Source organism: Melopsittacus undulatus, chromosome 1 (genome assembly GCF_012275295.1).
Source record: "Melopsittacus undulatus isolate bMelUnd1 chromosome 1, bMelUnd1.mat.Z, whole genome shotgun sequence".
NCBI lineage: Eukaryota > Metazoa > Chordata > Aves > Psittaciformes > Psittaculidae > Melopsittacus > Melopsittacus undulatus.
Window position 1 is genome coordinate 83,747,911 of NC_047527.1, and position 16,698 is coordinate 83,764,608.

The 16,698-nt window shown below is 46.8% G+C and overlaps 1 protein-coding gene across 4 annotated transcripts in view; it reads right to left on the reverse strand.

Moving 5' to 3' along the window:
• The window catches only part of RNF152 (ring finger protein 152), a 45,512-nt gene extending 29,584 nt beyond the window's left edge, over window positions 1-15,928 (reverse strand). The window contains exon 1 of one of the 4 annotated variants that reach the window (XM_034066563.1): window positions 15,860-15,928. The gene's annotated coding sequence lies outside the window, so the exon portion shown is untranslated. Of the gene's footprint in view, window positions 1-3,239; window positions 3,321-15,266; window positions 15,312-15,496; window positions 15,601-15,859 lie in introns of those variants that run through there. The other 3 variants (XM_031049714.2, XM_031049716.2, XM_005149941.3) reach the window with 3 other exon arrangements.
• Between the last annotated feature and the right edge of the window lie 770 nt (window positions 15,929-16,698).

Consider the following 16,698-nt stretch of genomic DNA (forward strand, 5'->3'; position numbering starts at 1 on the left):
GATGAATTGAGGACATTCACAAAAATAGTACTAAAATGCAGTTCACAAACTGGCTGCTTACCAAGGAAACATGTTCAGCAGTTTCCTTAATGCAGCACTAAAGAATTACAAAACCTGTATTTCTCCTGTTTATGATTTTTGCAGTGGCCTAAGACATTTTCTTCTTCAACTAATGTATAAATGACTCCAGGTTTCACTTCAAATATGTTCCAAGAATATTCAAGCTTCAGAGCCTAAATGCATGTATCCTGATACATGAGAATAATGCACTAAAAAAACAAACCACAGCTTTCTCTCCAGGTGAAGCTGATCTTCAAAACCTTTTAAAATGTACTAAAATAAGGCCAGCAGTGAATGCGGGAGTGTCCTGAGGAATAGTAGTGGTCAGTCCTCCTTGTAAGCATCTCCAAATGTTAAAGGTTTTGGGTTCTATTGTTTTCATTTTGCAGTAAAGTTCAAATGGTTTAAACAATTCCCCACAGTGCTCACCAACATGGGAGAAAAGAGGAAGAGCTGCTGCTAGATGCCACACCTTTGGGGCAGTTAAGCACTTTCAGTAGAAAGCTTGTAGCTTTCTACCTATTCTGGGGGACTCCGAGTGGAGAACACTGATGGAATCCAGTGGAGGTCACAAAACACTGCCAGGAACCAGATGCAGACAAGAAGATGCACTAAAGAAGTAAAACAAACAAAACCCCAAACACACTAGCTGCTCCCATATCTGACTTTTGTTTTTCTTTTGCTTCTTGCCCTCATATCTTGTCTGCAATCAGAAAAGTGTCAAGAAAAGCAAATTAAAAGGTAATGTGGTCAGAGGTATTCATTTAACCCACAATGTCCCAATAGCTTTAAAAGTACTGTCAAGGATATTCTCTGGGAAGAGACACATTTATTTCACACAGAAGGTTAGAATTTCTGTCACGTGTGATGTTACTGAAACAATGTTGATGTTTTCATCCACCTAGATGACTGCATGTGTTCCTCGAATCTTCTACTGAATAAGCTAGCCATGCTGAAATCAAATAGAATCTGCACCTTACCCTCTTTAATCTGATTTGGAAAAGAGGGAAGCCGATACATCTAGAGAGTATGCAGCATATCATACCAATGCTTCTCAGAATGCAGTTGCTGGCTTTTACTCAGACCCATGCATTATGAACAAAATGGAGAAGAGAGGCTCCTGAACAGGGACAGCTAAGCAGCAGGCAGGTCAGGCCACTCAAAGAAGTGCACTGCACACTTCGGAGATGAGAGTTGCCACCACCTGTGATACTAACAAATATTAAATAAAAGCTAGTGAGCTAACAGAGAAATAATTGGACATGGCTGTCCAATACCCTAAACTAGTTTTAAGTCAATGCAACTGTGCTGTAGTTCGAAAAGGATAAGCAAGGGCAAAAAAATGGAGATTCAAAGCTATGTCTGTGTACCCCTAGAATACAAAGTAGAATTAACTTGCAAAGTCACTGCGAGTTCCTAAATGCACGTTTTTCATGAAAGTAAGTTTCCATAAATCACTCATTTCATCAGCCTCTTTGTGCTAGGTCAACAATATCCATATATTTGGGGCTTTCCTCCATACATGCATGTGTGAGAATACACACAATCTTTTTTTTTCCTTCAACCTTTTGTCACTAAGAGAAACATAGAAGAGGATGAGAGAAGGAAGTAGAGAAGGGATCTTTTAATATTTGGCTTTTAAATGTAAAAAGTAGGTGGAATAAATTTTTTTCTTGGAAGTTTTCTGGCTTGGGAAAATGTTGCCCAGGGAGGCTGTGAATGCTCCATCCCTGGCAGTGTTCAAGACCAGGTTGGATGAAGCCTTGGGTGATATGGTTTAGTGTGAAGTGCTCCTGCCCATGTCAGGGGGGTTGGAACTAGATGATCTTAAGGTCCTTTCCAACCCTAACTATTCTATGATTCTATGATTTTCTGTTTGAACTCATTCAGTCAGCTGAGCATGCAACAAATACTGAAAACAGATTTGGACCAAGAACCTGGTCCTTTGATATATTTCACTTATAAAGATATTTCCATATAAAGGAAGCCAAATATCAATTCTAAACTAACATCAGAGGATATGAAAATCAGATCCCCCTGCACTCTTCCTGCACTGGCCCTGCTGATGATCCACGGTGACATCAGCACCCAGGAGCATTGAGCCTCTGTGGAAAGCATGATACAGCCACCTTTGTTTCTGTTTGAGAGTACACAACACAATTTGCATTTCCCAGCTTCCTTTCCCCACTTCCCCGTGTAGAAGTTGACAAATAAGAATATTAAGAGGTTTGCACAGCAGACCTCATAAATTACATACACACATATATATATACCCTCGGTTTGATTCCAATCTTCCAGAGGTCTCTAATGAAAACCATGAACACAGCCTATTAATCATCTCATCAGTAACGCAGATAACCATCTCAGCCTCCCATCAAGCATCTTCTCTGGCTTAAATATGCCCTTAGGTTGCACAGCCCTGGGTGCAAAACTGCCAGGTCTCTCTAAAATTTCGTCAGAATGACGACACTAGACACGTCACTGCAGCAGTCGGCTGAGCACAGCCATGTATCGGGAGCCTAAGTGATCCCTCAGCTACCATAAAGGCTAACAAGCACTTCTGTCCCCAGCTCTGCACACACAGAACAGCCAGATACTGCAAATGCAGTGATCTCAAGAAGGAGGCATTGTTCAGCTACAGCAGCATACCTTCAGGCCTCCTAAAATGAAACACTGAATAAGCAACAGAACAGAATGGCTAGAGCACTAGACTGGCACTCAAAAAAAAATAGAAACAGGACCTCGTTTTAGCCCTCCCAGGGACATCACTCCCTGCTGCAAGGATGCCACAGCAGTGTTGTTCTCCAGCCTTGTCCCTGGATGGGCCTCAGTGGATGGACCTTGTCTCTGGTGTGTTGCTTGCCATGCCTGGAGCTATGGATGGACCCTGTTAGAGCACTTTGAAATCAAATGATAAAAAAGGCATTCTTCTGTGAAACTTCATTACCACCCTACACTTCATTACCACCAGGCACAGATCACAAGAGCTCCAAAATAAAAAGATATGTACATTTCTTAGCCACTTACCCTTGGCATCAGGCCCATACTCCCCATTCTCATAACATTTACAGGGAAACTGGCATACAGAACAGTACAGTAAGCAAAAGAAAATTCTGCAACAATCAGGTCAAAGAGTACCATACAAGCCTTAATCCCACAAAAGTGAAGACAAGTTATACCTGGACAAGCAACTTCAAGCTGTAGTCACTGACGTTAACAGATCTACTGTGGCAAAAGGAAGAAAACAGGCTCCCAAGCATCTGTAAAATAGCATAATTGAGGTTTATACTTTTAAATAATTACATTTGGAAAGTATTGCTAGGAAAAAAAATAATCTTAACGAATTTAAATATTCCAGTTAACACCAGCACTTCAGCATCCCCGGTCCTGCTGTGAGCACACATGCATGCATTGCCGAGCACAGCTCGGCTGCCGGCAGTTCGCTTCCTTGCTGAAGGGAGAATTGCTGGGCTTCCAGTGCCACTCTCAGCAAATTTCTACCTTCTAAGCAGCAAGTGTTTGTACAATAGAAATACTCCTATCAGCATTACCAGCTGTGTTCAAAGCACAAGAAACGCAAGCGCAGACACTGCAAAACCCTGAAGTTTGTGTGTATGTAAACAGCGCGCTTCTGGAAAGGCAGAGAGAATATTTTCAGAGTAAACACCACAAAGATTTCAGCTCTTTTAGGATGCCAGAAGGCTGTTGTGATCTGCTGCTCACCTTCATTACTTGCCACCTGCTCAGCCATGGCAGCTCTGTAACTCACAGGGATTGCAACCACACCTCACAAATCCATTTTACCACCTTGCAAGGACACCAGCTTTGAGAACAGAAGAAACTTCCTCCCATAGCAGCCCAGCTTTTTAGTGTGCTACCTTCCCTCATGTTAGCTTGAAGCCATCAAAATACCAACCAACATCAGAGCAGGAAATGAAGCAAGAGGGAATAACTTTCGAACCTCACCACTCGGATTGCAGCCACTCTACCAAGGAGATGAGCAAGCAGCTCCTGCAGCTCCACATTCCCATCGGACCCCAGAAAATCTTCTAGAGGCATGAGAGAGGTGGAGAGAACAGACACACTAAAAGCATCCAGGCAGAACATCTCCACCCCAAATTACTCACTTTTAGAAACAGAGCTGCCCGCCAAACCTCTGAGCGTACCTCCTCTTATGCAACTTCACCTGCAGCTGATGGAAACATATGGCTGAAGATACCAGGACTTGTAAGACTTGGACATTAAAGAGCCCACTCCTGAGCAAGAACATCTTGAACAGTATCTCTTCCTCAGCTTTTGACTTAGGAGAAAGCAGAAGTCAAGAGAAAAGGCTAATGCTTTCTTCTCTTAACTAAACCACCTACACATATGCTTTGTTCAAAATATGCACAATTACGGCGAGTTATGGTTGGGTTAAGGAGAGTGTGGACAGAAATTCTAGTCCCAGAGGAGAAAAAGGGCAAAGAAAAATGCTGCAAAGAAAACTGTTTTCCTTAATGCCTGAAGGAAAACAAAACTGGGTGGAGACTGTTTTGGTCCAATCCTGGACAAAGCATACTCAAGAAAAACATCTGCCCAGGAGAAAACTTCACACAGCATACAAACATCTGGGCCATCCTTTCAAGACAGCACTCATTAGAAGTTATCTATCCACTGCTTCTAGCTCACCAACATCCGGTATGCCCAAAATCATTATTTTCCTATTGTCATAGCCTTCTCCTTTGCTTTGCAGGCCACCTAAACATACTACTTCTGCTCAGAGGAAGGTGTTTGACCACAGTGACTATCAAAACTGCACAATGTATGGCACAAAGACACTCTAGTCATGCAAGCCAACCTACCAAAATGATTGAATGACATTTGGCAAAGGCACCAAATTAAAAATGAACAGCTGTCTCATGAACAGCCTAAAAGCACACTTCACTGCATGCTTGCTGGTCCTTCTCTACATACTGCAGGGTTCAAAAGGGACCCATGAAGCAAAGGGAGCTGTAGCAGTGACAGCAGCCCAGCTATAGACACAACCAGGGCAGAAACAACCCTTAAGGTTGCAGCATACATTCAGCCTCTATCCCTGCTCATAAATGATGTGTCCGCACCTGACATTCAGTGCAGGCAGGCCAGGGACTCAGGAAGGTGTTCCTCCTACCAGAAACAAAGAGTAATAACAAGCAAAACTAGAAAGAAGTATGTAAACTGAAGTGCAAGAGCCCTTTCACTGTAAGGCAGGCCATCCATTTCAGAATGCTACTCACAGGCTGAGAAGGGGCCTTCATCGGCTGAAAAGGGATCTTTCTCCAGGTTAGAGGCAAGCAGGCATCAGTTGCCAGAAGACTGGCATGAAGTGGGGAGGAAACATGGACCCACACTGCAGGGCACCACAGGCCAAATGGCTCCAGCATCCTCATTCCTCTCCGCAGTAATAAAAGGCACACAGGGGAAACTAAAAGTCCAGCACCTAAAAACTCCTCACAGGCTTGGGCACCTCAACACCACAGATACTTGTAATAGGCTCTTTTTCTCTCTAGCTGCATCAAGACAGTATTTCAGGTCTGATTCACTGTCTAGACACAGCATGATACCATGCAGTACAACTGAGGAAGACTGAGAGCACCAGAGTGTGAAAAACACACTGGCCCCAGCTTTTTCTTTTTCTTTCTTAGAAACAATACATTGCGCAGTTTGCATCAACATCCTCACAAAATGGCTAGATCTGTCCTGCACCTCAGAGGCTGGCTGCTGAGGAAAATCCAGAATGCAATTAAAACATGGCTTTCACTAAGTTTCACTTCCCTCTGCAATTTTATAATCGTCTCATCCATCAATTTTGAAAGAATATTAATACTGGCATCAGCTGGCTCTCCACCTCCTCTGCTGAGCCAGCTATTTGGAAGCCCTGTCCCTGCCTCTCAGCATCCAAACACAGATGCTGTGAGGAAGAGGAGAGGGGGAGGTAAACCAAGGGTGAAGAGAGGCCAGTGGGGCACACCCAGCATGGGGCTACTCCACAAAGGAGATGCTGCTTTCCCAGGGGAGCTATGGCAACTGACAGTGCTCAAGATCTGCCCAAACATGCTTGCTTCAATAGAAAATGACACACACAAAATACAGAGAACAAGGTTGTGGCAGGGATTAACTGGTGCCTACACAAACACCAGACCAGATCCTTGGCATGCAGACCCACCACCACCTTCTAAGCTGAAGATGGCTAGGCCAGTCATGTACTATCTTTTTTTCCCCCCAAATCTGAAAGATGTGTAGATCCCTCCATTGATACAAGCCATTTCTCAGAGTTACCTTTCACAAACTAACATTCCTGGCTCCCAAGTACCTTCAGACCACAGCTGAAAACCAGTCCATGCTTTTAGCAGTTTGCCTTTTCAAAAAGGTGAAGTTCAATACTTAGATACTAGTTCTCGTATTCACACACAGTGGTAATGCAGGGAGAACTGGCTGGTGCCATTTTGGGCATCTGCCTTATTAATTATTTTATCAAGGTGCACAATTCATTGAGTCACTTGGAAATTTTTAAGACACTGTTCTGTCATTATCTTATGAATCTAGTTTGACATGGTTTATATGTATCATGGCCATGATTTATATCACAAACTCCCAAGAACACAAATCTAACTTCAAAATCATTCTCATCCCAACTGTTTCATTGAAGGTGAGCCTGGTCTGTTCCAAGACCAGATTTTGTTGGCAAATGTATTTTCTTTGCTAGTATTATCCAGCTTTCCTCATCTAGTTTAATGAAACAAAAAAAAAAACCCAAAGGACATGAAAAAGGCAAATAGTTATACTCATTTGAAAATAATCAGAAATCTCTGCTTCATCGTCTCTTACTGCAGCATGAGGTTTATAACAACAGCCTTCCCCTCCTATGGGCAAAGCTGTAGGAAGAAATTTGCTGTAAATTGGTCAGGAGACTGACATGCAGGCCAAAAGCATCTAATGGCTTGCAGGGATTACAGACATCACTTCTCTGGGAAGCAGCTGAGCTGCATCAACTTGCATTTCAGCTGGAAGCCCAGCCTCTCAATCTGCACACTCCTGCTTGCACTATCATGCTTCTATTCATTCCCAGAAAACAAAAAACCAGAAGCAGCCGGTCTTCCTCATTCTATGAACTGATGTAATTTCTATCCCATATTCAGGCCCATAAAATGACACATCCACCTAGGCTTAATTGTAGAACGTAGGTGGGATCAAACAAGACTGCATAAAATGACACGCTGAAAAATGGGGCAGAAAGCAGCATTCTTTAGGTGTAAACCTTTTTTATAGAGTTGGTCTGAAGCAGCTGTTTATCCATTGTCTGATCTCAGAGAATGCCCACAGTAATGGCTCTGGACTAAAAGTAAGGAAGGTGAATCCCCTAAAATGCTTCCTACAAAGGTATTGGGCTGGGCTTTACCTGCAGTTTCAAGCAAGCAAAAATTACAGATCTAAATTGGAACCAAGACTGCACAGAACCCTACCAAGGCACTTAGATATGAGACCTCTGGAAAATTATAGGTGGCACCAGTAGTAACAAAAGATGGGCACAGGCTAGAGCAGTGGTACAATAAAGCAATGGGAGAAGCAGGTGGCATTTGTTAGGGATATACAGGAACTGAGGGGAAGAAGGGGGAACCAGGATGAGTTCAAGGGGATGAGAAACTAGGCTGCTACAAAGGGAAGAGCAGGACAGACACAGGCAAATCAGAGAGGACTCGGGAAGCACCAGAACTCTGCAAGCTCCATGTTTAAATGGGATCTGAGAGTATCCTGGTCTGGGCTACAAAAGCCCCGGTACAGCAGCAGACGACCTGCTGAACATGCCACCCCCCTCTGGCAACTACCATCACCCACAGCCAAACAGTGCTCTTATGGACTAGAAATTAATGCTACAGCCCAAAGGTCTTCACCCTCTGGATGACCTAGGCCACTGCAGAGTCACGTGACAGGACTAATTTTTATCTCCACCTTTTCCCTTTGTACAGTTATAAAATTATATTTAAACACAGCTATGCTACATTTTTAATACAAAGATTGCAAACTCGAGCACTCAAAATTAAGAGGTATCGCAATGAAGACTGCCCATACAACCTTTACCCAGGTCCTGTACATGTCTGCACCGATTGTGTCTCCAGTTAAATGTTTGCAAATCATTTGAGCTGTGTAAATGAACTACTTTTGGAAAAAGACATGGTTGTGTAGTAAAAGCAACTGCAGTCTCAGACCCCTGCCTCACCTGGGTCAGGAAAATCAGCGAACAAGGCAATGCAGGAAGAATAAGACAACTCCCTTCCTTGAGGAAGTTGGATGTAGCACCTGCAGGCAGGAATTACCTCTTTCTCCCACTCCACAGTCTGCAAGATGCTCGGCAAATCCCTGAAATTAGTTTTTCTTCAGGTGATCCCCATCAGGACAGTCTCCACCCTGTGCAAAGCCAAGACAACTCAGGCTAACCTACAAGAGTGCTAAGGGTTATAGCTGAGGTCAAATGTCCTTGTGCTTCAGCAGATGAACTGCTACATCATGACAGCCATTCTGGAGTGAGTGAGAAGTAAACTCCTCCCTCAGTGTCATTTTGAGCAGCCATAATTGAAGGCATTTCAATCAGTTGAGCTTTATTTGCTCTTTGCTTCCATTCCTCAGCTATGAAAATGAAGACAGTGCCTGTACTTGGAATGCTGCAAGAATAAGAACTTCCCCACCTGCAAAGCCCCCAGGAAGGCATTGGAGCACTGCTCAGTTCAAGGTTTGGGTGGAGGGTAAAATAAATAGATGTGGGGACACACGCAGAAAGTACATGAGGGGAAGAGAAAATGAATTATGCAGTAATTACCCATCCACTGAAAGAGGGACTCTGTGAAAGGGAAAAAATGATGCAATTACAGAATTAAAGATTGTATCATAATGCAGATGCAAAGGGGAGCTATGCAACGTTAGTCCTGGCACATCCTTGCTTCTGTCCGCCTGATTTCATAACCCCATTGTTCTCCTAATGTCATTATTTTGTAAGTAGTTTTAATGTAACATAATTATGAGCTCATATGTTTATATCTTTTCATCATTAATAACATATGGAACAACTGGCAGACTCTGCTCCCAGCATGATTGATGCTTCCAGCAGATGGCTGTGAATGGCTCACTTTCTTCCTGCTCTGAAGTAAAGAGCAGGGAGGAGAGAGGGAAGCTATATTTGAACTTCAGTTCCATGCACTAACATTTGGGGATCTGGGGGTCCTCTCAGAGGATGAAAACAGGTCTAATATTGATCAATTGCTCTGAAATCAATTGTAACAGATCAGATTTAAAGAGCAGAATCACTGAGCAGCTAACATGCTTTGCCCAAAGTCAACAGGAAAGCTCCCCAAAGAATGGACCTCAATTGACCCCACTGACTGCCTTCTGCCCAAGTTGTTGAATCCCTACCTCCCACATTAAAACCTGTTGAAGTATAATTATTGTATAATTATTGCTGTTAACTGTAGGTCAGGGAAGAAGCTGATCACCTCCAGGCTGTGTTAGCTGGTGACTGCAGCCAGTGAGCAACTCCTGAGAGCGTGTCATAGAAAAAACACAACTGCAAGCAAACATTATGGTTGCATGTGTTCATCCTGGATGATAATTGTTATGTCAGAGATTTTAAGTAAATTACCCTGCCCACCTCAGACTTCAGGCAAATTTCCAGCACATTTCTGAGAGTCAGACGTGTCTGGCTCACCATACTACCTTCATGAGGAAAAGCAGCTGCAATGCCAACAACCTAACTTGGTTTATTTGCAGATGATATGGCAAGAGGCAGTGCATCTAACAGCATGCTTGCTTCGTGCTTTATACTCTTATTTGTCTTCGTATGCCCCCATTTGTTCACACACACACACTCCCTTTCTTCTAGAGCAGTAACTTTACCTTGTCTAAGGGTTGCCGGCAGCTTTACAGTACAAACTTTACACACTCTTTTGTTGCTAACAAAGCCGGCTTCACTTCCATCTTTCCTCATCCCCATGGAGAGCAGAGCCTACAAAGCCCATGAGCCATAGCTGGTCAGAACCCACAGTGTCCCATGCTCTCAGGCCATACCAGCTCTCTCCAGTGCACATCTTCTGGAAAATCTCCACTGTGGAAAAGTCAGTTATGATTGTGGAAGCATTGTAATCCTTCCCTTTTGGCATGCAACCCACTCGATTTGGTTTAGAACTTAACTAAGAAAGCATTACACCAGAACTAAATGTATATGGATTAGCACTATACAGTTACAAAGAACAGGCAGAAATGTTACAGCAGCAGCATTTTACCCCACAAATGCCTGTTTCAGGATTTCTCACACTGAAGCTTGGGTGGCCAGCACTGTCAGAGGAGGGATAATGCATGGGATGTATGATCCGAGCCCTCAGAACCCATTCTTAGCTACCACAGTGATCCACCCTGCCATGCTGCCTGTGGTATGAATTGATGTCTAGAGGGAAAAGTAAGGGAAGCCAAACACCTTCTCCTTCAATAAGTACCACATCTCTGTGGTGCAGAGACTTATGCTCAGACACCAAAGATGTCCAGCCCTGCTTCTGGCAGGCAGTTTGTGTGGGGGGAGAGGGAGTAGTGTCTCCCTTTGCTCTGATGGCATGGCTTAGTGCTCCACATCCTCCATAACCCATAATGGGTGATTCAGCTACACAGCTCCTCCCTTCATCTCACCTTGACAGATGCATCTGATCCCAGCTGCATCACAGGCTGCCCGAAAAGGAGTGGCATACGGGTGCTTGAGATTCAGCTCAGCCCTCTAGGGTGACACTTAATATTTTGACATTACAGAGCGACACTGGTGATCTCTGAAGAGCCACACTCTATGCCCCAGGACAAACAGGCGCGTATTGCCTGAAACTCAGCAGCAACAGAGAAGGTAACAAAACACGCACTGGCTGAAGAACTGCATCCCACCTATGCTCCTCAACACCCTATTTCTTATGCCGCTGCTTGAACAGATGCTGGTCTTTTTCTTCAGTCCAGATCTGGAAGAAATGTGCCCATTGCACCCAGCACAGCTATATTGAAAAGTTGTCTAACGCAGGCACTGCCTGGGTGAGGGCAAGGCTGCTTTTCCTAGTACAGCTTTGCATAGATTGCTGAGGCAGACCACCCAAGTCACCCATGCAGACCAGCTGCATCTACACTAAAGTGCTTAGCAATACAAACGCACATCCCAAACCTCTCACAGCACTGCATCTGCCCAAGTATGTACCTGCCTAGAGTACTTGTGAGGAGGGGCTGTGTGGGGATCAGAGGCTGTTTTCACTCACAGAAACTATTTTGAGAAGCATACAGTTCTGAATGCCATCTTTTCATCAGTGTCAGATTAGCATTTAAGTCAACAGGATGACGCTGGTGAACACCCAGATAACCATGCTGCCATTGCACACGTGCAAGTTTGTGCACACACCTCTGCAAAAGTCCTGCCCAGGCTGCACATTCCCATCTGCTCCAATACCCACCTCCATTCAGCCCAAGGTGTCCTGGAGGTCAAGTAAAGGAAGCTCTAAGCCATGGCTGTCAGCCTGCCAGCCTTCCTAAATCTCAAGTGGCTTGACAAATAAAAGGGTAACAGCACCACAAGGAGGAATAACAAACAGGCCCCGTCTGCTGGAGATCTGTGTCCTCTGCCCCCCTGTCCCTCTGCTGCAGCTCCCTCCAATATTACCCATACCTTCTCCCCTGGAGATTATGCACACCTTGTGAGGTGGCAAGAGCTACAAAGCTGCTGCTTGTTTGATCACCACCATATGTGCAATGCTTGGCTGGGCAGCTGCTATCAGGCAGACTGGAGACTAGCTGAAAGCAGTCTCCTTTCTCTTCAGAGAGAGTATTGCTTCAAAGATTGCCCAGCCAGCCACTAATCTGAACAAAAACAAGTGGGAAATTAGTGATCTTCAAGACTGCCAACCATTGGTGCAATCTGGTTGGAACTGGCCAAACACAAGTGTCATGAGGCAGACAGCACTTACTTCCTGGGGAAACAAAGTTAAAACGAAATAAAATAAAATCAGATGAAAACTACGGTGCATTTGATTAGTGGTGTCTCAACGTTCCACTGTGTCCCAGGAAACATCTCCTTAATCAAGCCTGCAAGGAGGGCAGCACAGCACATGCTGCAGTTAAGCTCTGTAACTGCCCAGTTTCTGTGCATTTAGAGCAAGAAGGGGTAAATTACAAACTCATTTACAGCTGAAGGTTATTCTGAAGGGGTAGTTTCTGAAGTAGGAAGATGGGGATGGCAAGGTCATTTGCATCTGAAAGAGGTGAAATACCTCCTCAGGGCTGAAGGATTATTATTCAGCTCTAAGCATGGAAGCTGCTGGGGCTCCTCTCTCCTTCACAAGCCCCAGCCCTGGAGGTGATCTCATCCCAGAGATTTCAGCATCTTTCCTCACCATCCACAGCGTCCCTCAGCCCACACTGCTGGCACTTGGCCACCTGCACCTTTGAGGCAGCAGTCAACTCTGCTGTGGCTGGACCAGCCCTTGCCAGCCCAGGATCAGGATGTGGGGAGATGCTCCACAAGTAGCTGGTGCTGGGGTGGGCTGCAAGGGTTTCCTCTAATGCCACCTGGTTTGACAGACCATACTACAGAGTTACATTGGTTCTAAGGGTTTCTCTGCTTTTTTCACAGAGCACAGCACAGCAGCAGCAAACATATTTGTGTAGAAAACAGCATCGGGAAGCAAGCAGGCAACTCTGGACAGACTCTGAAACAGCTGCGGAATTTCTCTGGAAGAGCTGCTTACTGTGAAGGGGGGGAAGTCCAGCCTCCCATCTCACTTCCAGCCCACCCACTGGATAGAGGCAAAGCATAAGAACAGGAGAGAATTTAAGGCATGCCAGGATCCCAGGCTCTGGGAATTAGTTTCCCACATTCTCCACAAAAAGACAGCACTCATGCCCAAAATCTACTGCCTTGAACTCAGATCACACACCATTTACTTAGCTGAATAACCACACTCAAGCCAGTGAAACTACTTGCCTGAATCACTCCTACTTGATGTACAGAAGGGCTGCAGAACTTTGGCTGATAAATACAGGTAGGCAGAAGGCAATGTAAGACCATCCTAGGCCAGATCCCAGTGTCAACAGCTGTGCAGTCAACACCATATATCACCTGGTCTTTGGTAGTTATGCCAACTGATCAGGGTATCATCTAAATCATATGCCTCTCTAGACCTGTATCCTATCCTCCAGGCATTGTCAACTGACTGTGGCCACAGTCTGAAAAACATTTCACTGACTTGGAAAGCTAAATTCTGCTGGATAGGATGGCTTAAGCATTTAAGAGTCTAAGCTTCATTAGCTTCCAGCAAGACTCCAGTTCCCATGTGCAAACTAATGCTCCATAAAACTCCAGCAGAGAAGTACAACTGCTCCTGCTCTATCAGTATTGGTCCTAAGTAAGGTCAGCTCTTCCATACTGTACCTAAACATGACATGGCATTTATTCTCAGCACCATGCAAGTAAAAAAGCTGTGCACTGCACACCCTGGAAAGCTAAAGAGAGGCAGCCCTGAATTTAAAACCTTTGCATGCAAGCTTGCTTGTGAGCATCCCTCTTTCATGTCACTAGGACAACACACATGACTAAAGTTAAAACTGTGCTGAAGCCTCCATCTGTCAGACTGTGGCTGATGGAGCTCCTGCTCCAGTTCATCAAGGGGTCAAGGTGAGAACCCTGAACTGGAGCCAGGAACAGGTATGGGCAAAAACATACCCACGGATTCTGGCAAAGCTGGAGGCTCAAGTGAGTCACTTGGGGAAGGGAGACCAGCACCCAGAAGCATCTACCTGCTATGCCCTGTGCACTCTGATAAGCCATAGTGTATCTTGGAAGAGCGGCTTATTCTGAGTTATTGTATTTGCACGTATAATTTAAACACACTATTTATTGTCCTGCTGGCATTTCTAATCTGGATATTCCACTGCCCAGTACTTCCAAAGATACTTCATAACGTGCATATAGAACTTCCATCGCATGTGGCCCAACCAACTTTCCTCTCCCAGGACAAACAGTAGAAAACAAGCACCTTCACATGCCTGGCAAGCTGTCCAGACTATCTAACAGATCTCACAGGTTTCAGAGGTTTGGGCTTTGCAACTATACCACAAACAACAGCATGCGCATGGGGATATTTTGCACGGAGCCCTGTCCCGAAGGTTATGGACACCCCAGTGCCACGGGCAGCAATAGCACCAGCCTGTCCCAGCTCTGTACTCCTTGGCCAGGGCTACTTTTACCTTTCGCCTTTCATGCATTTAACAAGAAGCTGAGATCCAATTGCACATCGTTACATAGGCAAGAACAGCGTTTCCAGCAGAAGGCTATTTCCTAAATTGCTATTATTATCATCTCATGAGCGCTGCATTAGTTCAGATTCAGTGGGCATTTCAAAAGAGCCTGTGACCCCAGCCTGGGTACAGAAAGGCTGAAAACAGAAGCTTCGTGTACATCACAACTTGGAAGGTTACAAGTATTTTCCAGTGGCCTCAATCAGACTTACACCATAAGCAGCTCTGTATCAAAAAAGATCTCTGAAACATACTATAAAAACAAACAAACCAACCGTGGATCATATCGGCGAGAAGGAGAAGAGTTTTAGCGAGGAAGCAAGAACTGTATTTGTAGTTCAACAGAATTACTGTGTTTATAGTTCAATTAATGGAACCTTATCAAAAGCCTGTTTGCTTTCCTTTTTTTTTCCTCTCTAAGACACCTATTACACAAACACACCCCTTCATGCCTCCCCACCTAACAGCAACACATCCTAGGCGTATCCACAGCTCAGAGGAGGCAGAAAGCCGCTTCCAAGAATTCCCTCCGCCGGACGGCATGTCGGAACCCAGCACCCGGGTGACGGATGGCGGCTAGGGTTCCGAAATCATATTTCGGTAGCTCGACCTCAGCCGGGTGGCAGCACCTACCCAACACCGTAACGAACTCTGAACGCTGCCCCTCCGTAGAGCAGAGCTGCTACAGGGGCAGGGGCTTCGCTCCTCTCTTCTCTGGTTACAATTAAAAATTACAGCTATTCCCTAAAAACCCAGCGAGATGCCTGGTACTTACTGAGAGCGCCCGAGTTACCGCGGACCTTCTCCGCTAACTGCCAGCATAAGGGAGGGAGGGGGAATCAACCAAAAAAACCCGAGAAAACACCAACCCAGAACCAGCACCGAACCTCCAACAGAACCAAAAGGATGGACCACACGCCCGCCAAGAACACACCCCTCCTGTAAGTCATCTGGGTTTACTTGCTCGCGAAGCCTAAGGAGAACCCTCCTCCTCTCCGAACCACGCCGATGCGATGGGTGCAGGCGCAACCCCGCTGGGTTTCAAAGTAACCTTCCCGCTCCCCGACCCGGGAGGCGGCGAGCACCGGGCAGCCCCGCGCACGCTTCGGCGGATCACCTGCACCTCGCACCGCTCCTTGGCTTCGCCCTCCCCGCGGGAGGACCCAGCGGCAGCGGAGCCGGGGAGCGGCGGCTGCTGCTGCTCCGCCCGGCGGAGGCTGCTCCCTCCGCCCGCACCCGCCGTGTGCGGCGCGGCCAGGCCGGGCGGGCGGTTACGAAACCCTCGGCTCCCCCTCGCCCGGGAGGGAGGCGTGGCGGGGGGCATCCGCGCCCGCCGGCCCCGCTCCCCGCCGCCGCGCCGCGAATGGGAGGAGGTAAAGGCGGCCCCACCGCTGCATCTACCGCACACGAACATCACCCGCTGCCCCCTCGGGGGCAGCCGACAGGGAGCCCCGCCGGCGGGGAGCAGGCGACCACTGACCTTGTCGCCATCCGCCGCCGTGCCTGCCCGCGGGGTGGCAGCCCCGTGCCCGCAGCAGCAGCCGGCGCCCTCTCCCCGCCAGCCGGCGCCGCCCCCCGTCAGTCCCCTCCGCCCGCCGGGTGCGGGGCCGAGGCGGAGTCGAGGCGGCGGGAGCTCCGGAGCCGCCCCGAAGCCGCCCCGAAGCCGGGTGCGTCCGGGGCCGGCCGCAGCTCCGCCGTGAGAGCGGCGGTGAGAGACCCCCTCCGCCGCCCCTGGCCGGGAGCCCGGCGGCTCCGCACCAGCAAGCGCAGCCGCTGCCCTGCTTGGTCAGCGTGGAGAGGGCAAATGCAGCGCTCGGGAAGGGCTCTACGGTTTGAAGATGCAGCTCGTCCTGCCTCTCGGCACAGGGCAGAGATAATCGCACCTGAGTTCTCCTCAGTGCGGCTGACGGAGCAGCGTGTCCTACACACCCACCCCAGCTGCCTCCCCGAGGTGCGGGGCTGAGAAAGACACAGCACAAGGCAGGTTCTCAAGCTTCAGTAACTGGTGCCCTGAGCCTTGAAGACAGGGTTTCAGACCCAGCTGTGTTATTTGCTGCACATTAAAGTAATTAATAGGTACATGTGGCATGTACTTACCATAGCGGACCTAGGACTGGGCTGGGCAATAAGATATCCTTTTTATTCACTGCACCAAGGCCTGCTACTGAGCACAGGACCACAGACTCGTTTGTGCACTGCCTGCAGAGAAAACAATCCTACTTACATCAACAGTAAAAGAAAAAATGCATCTATACCTCTTGGTGTCTTACACAGGATTGGTAAAGGCATGCAGCGAGAGTTACAAATGGCAAGGGCAGA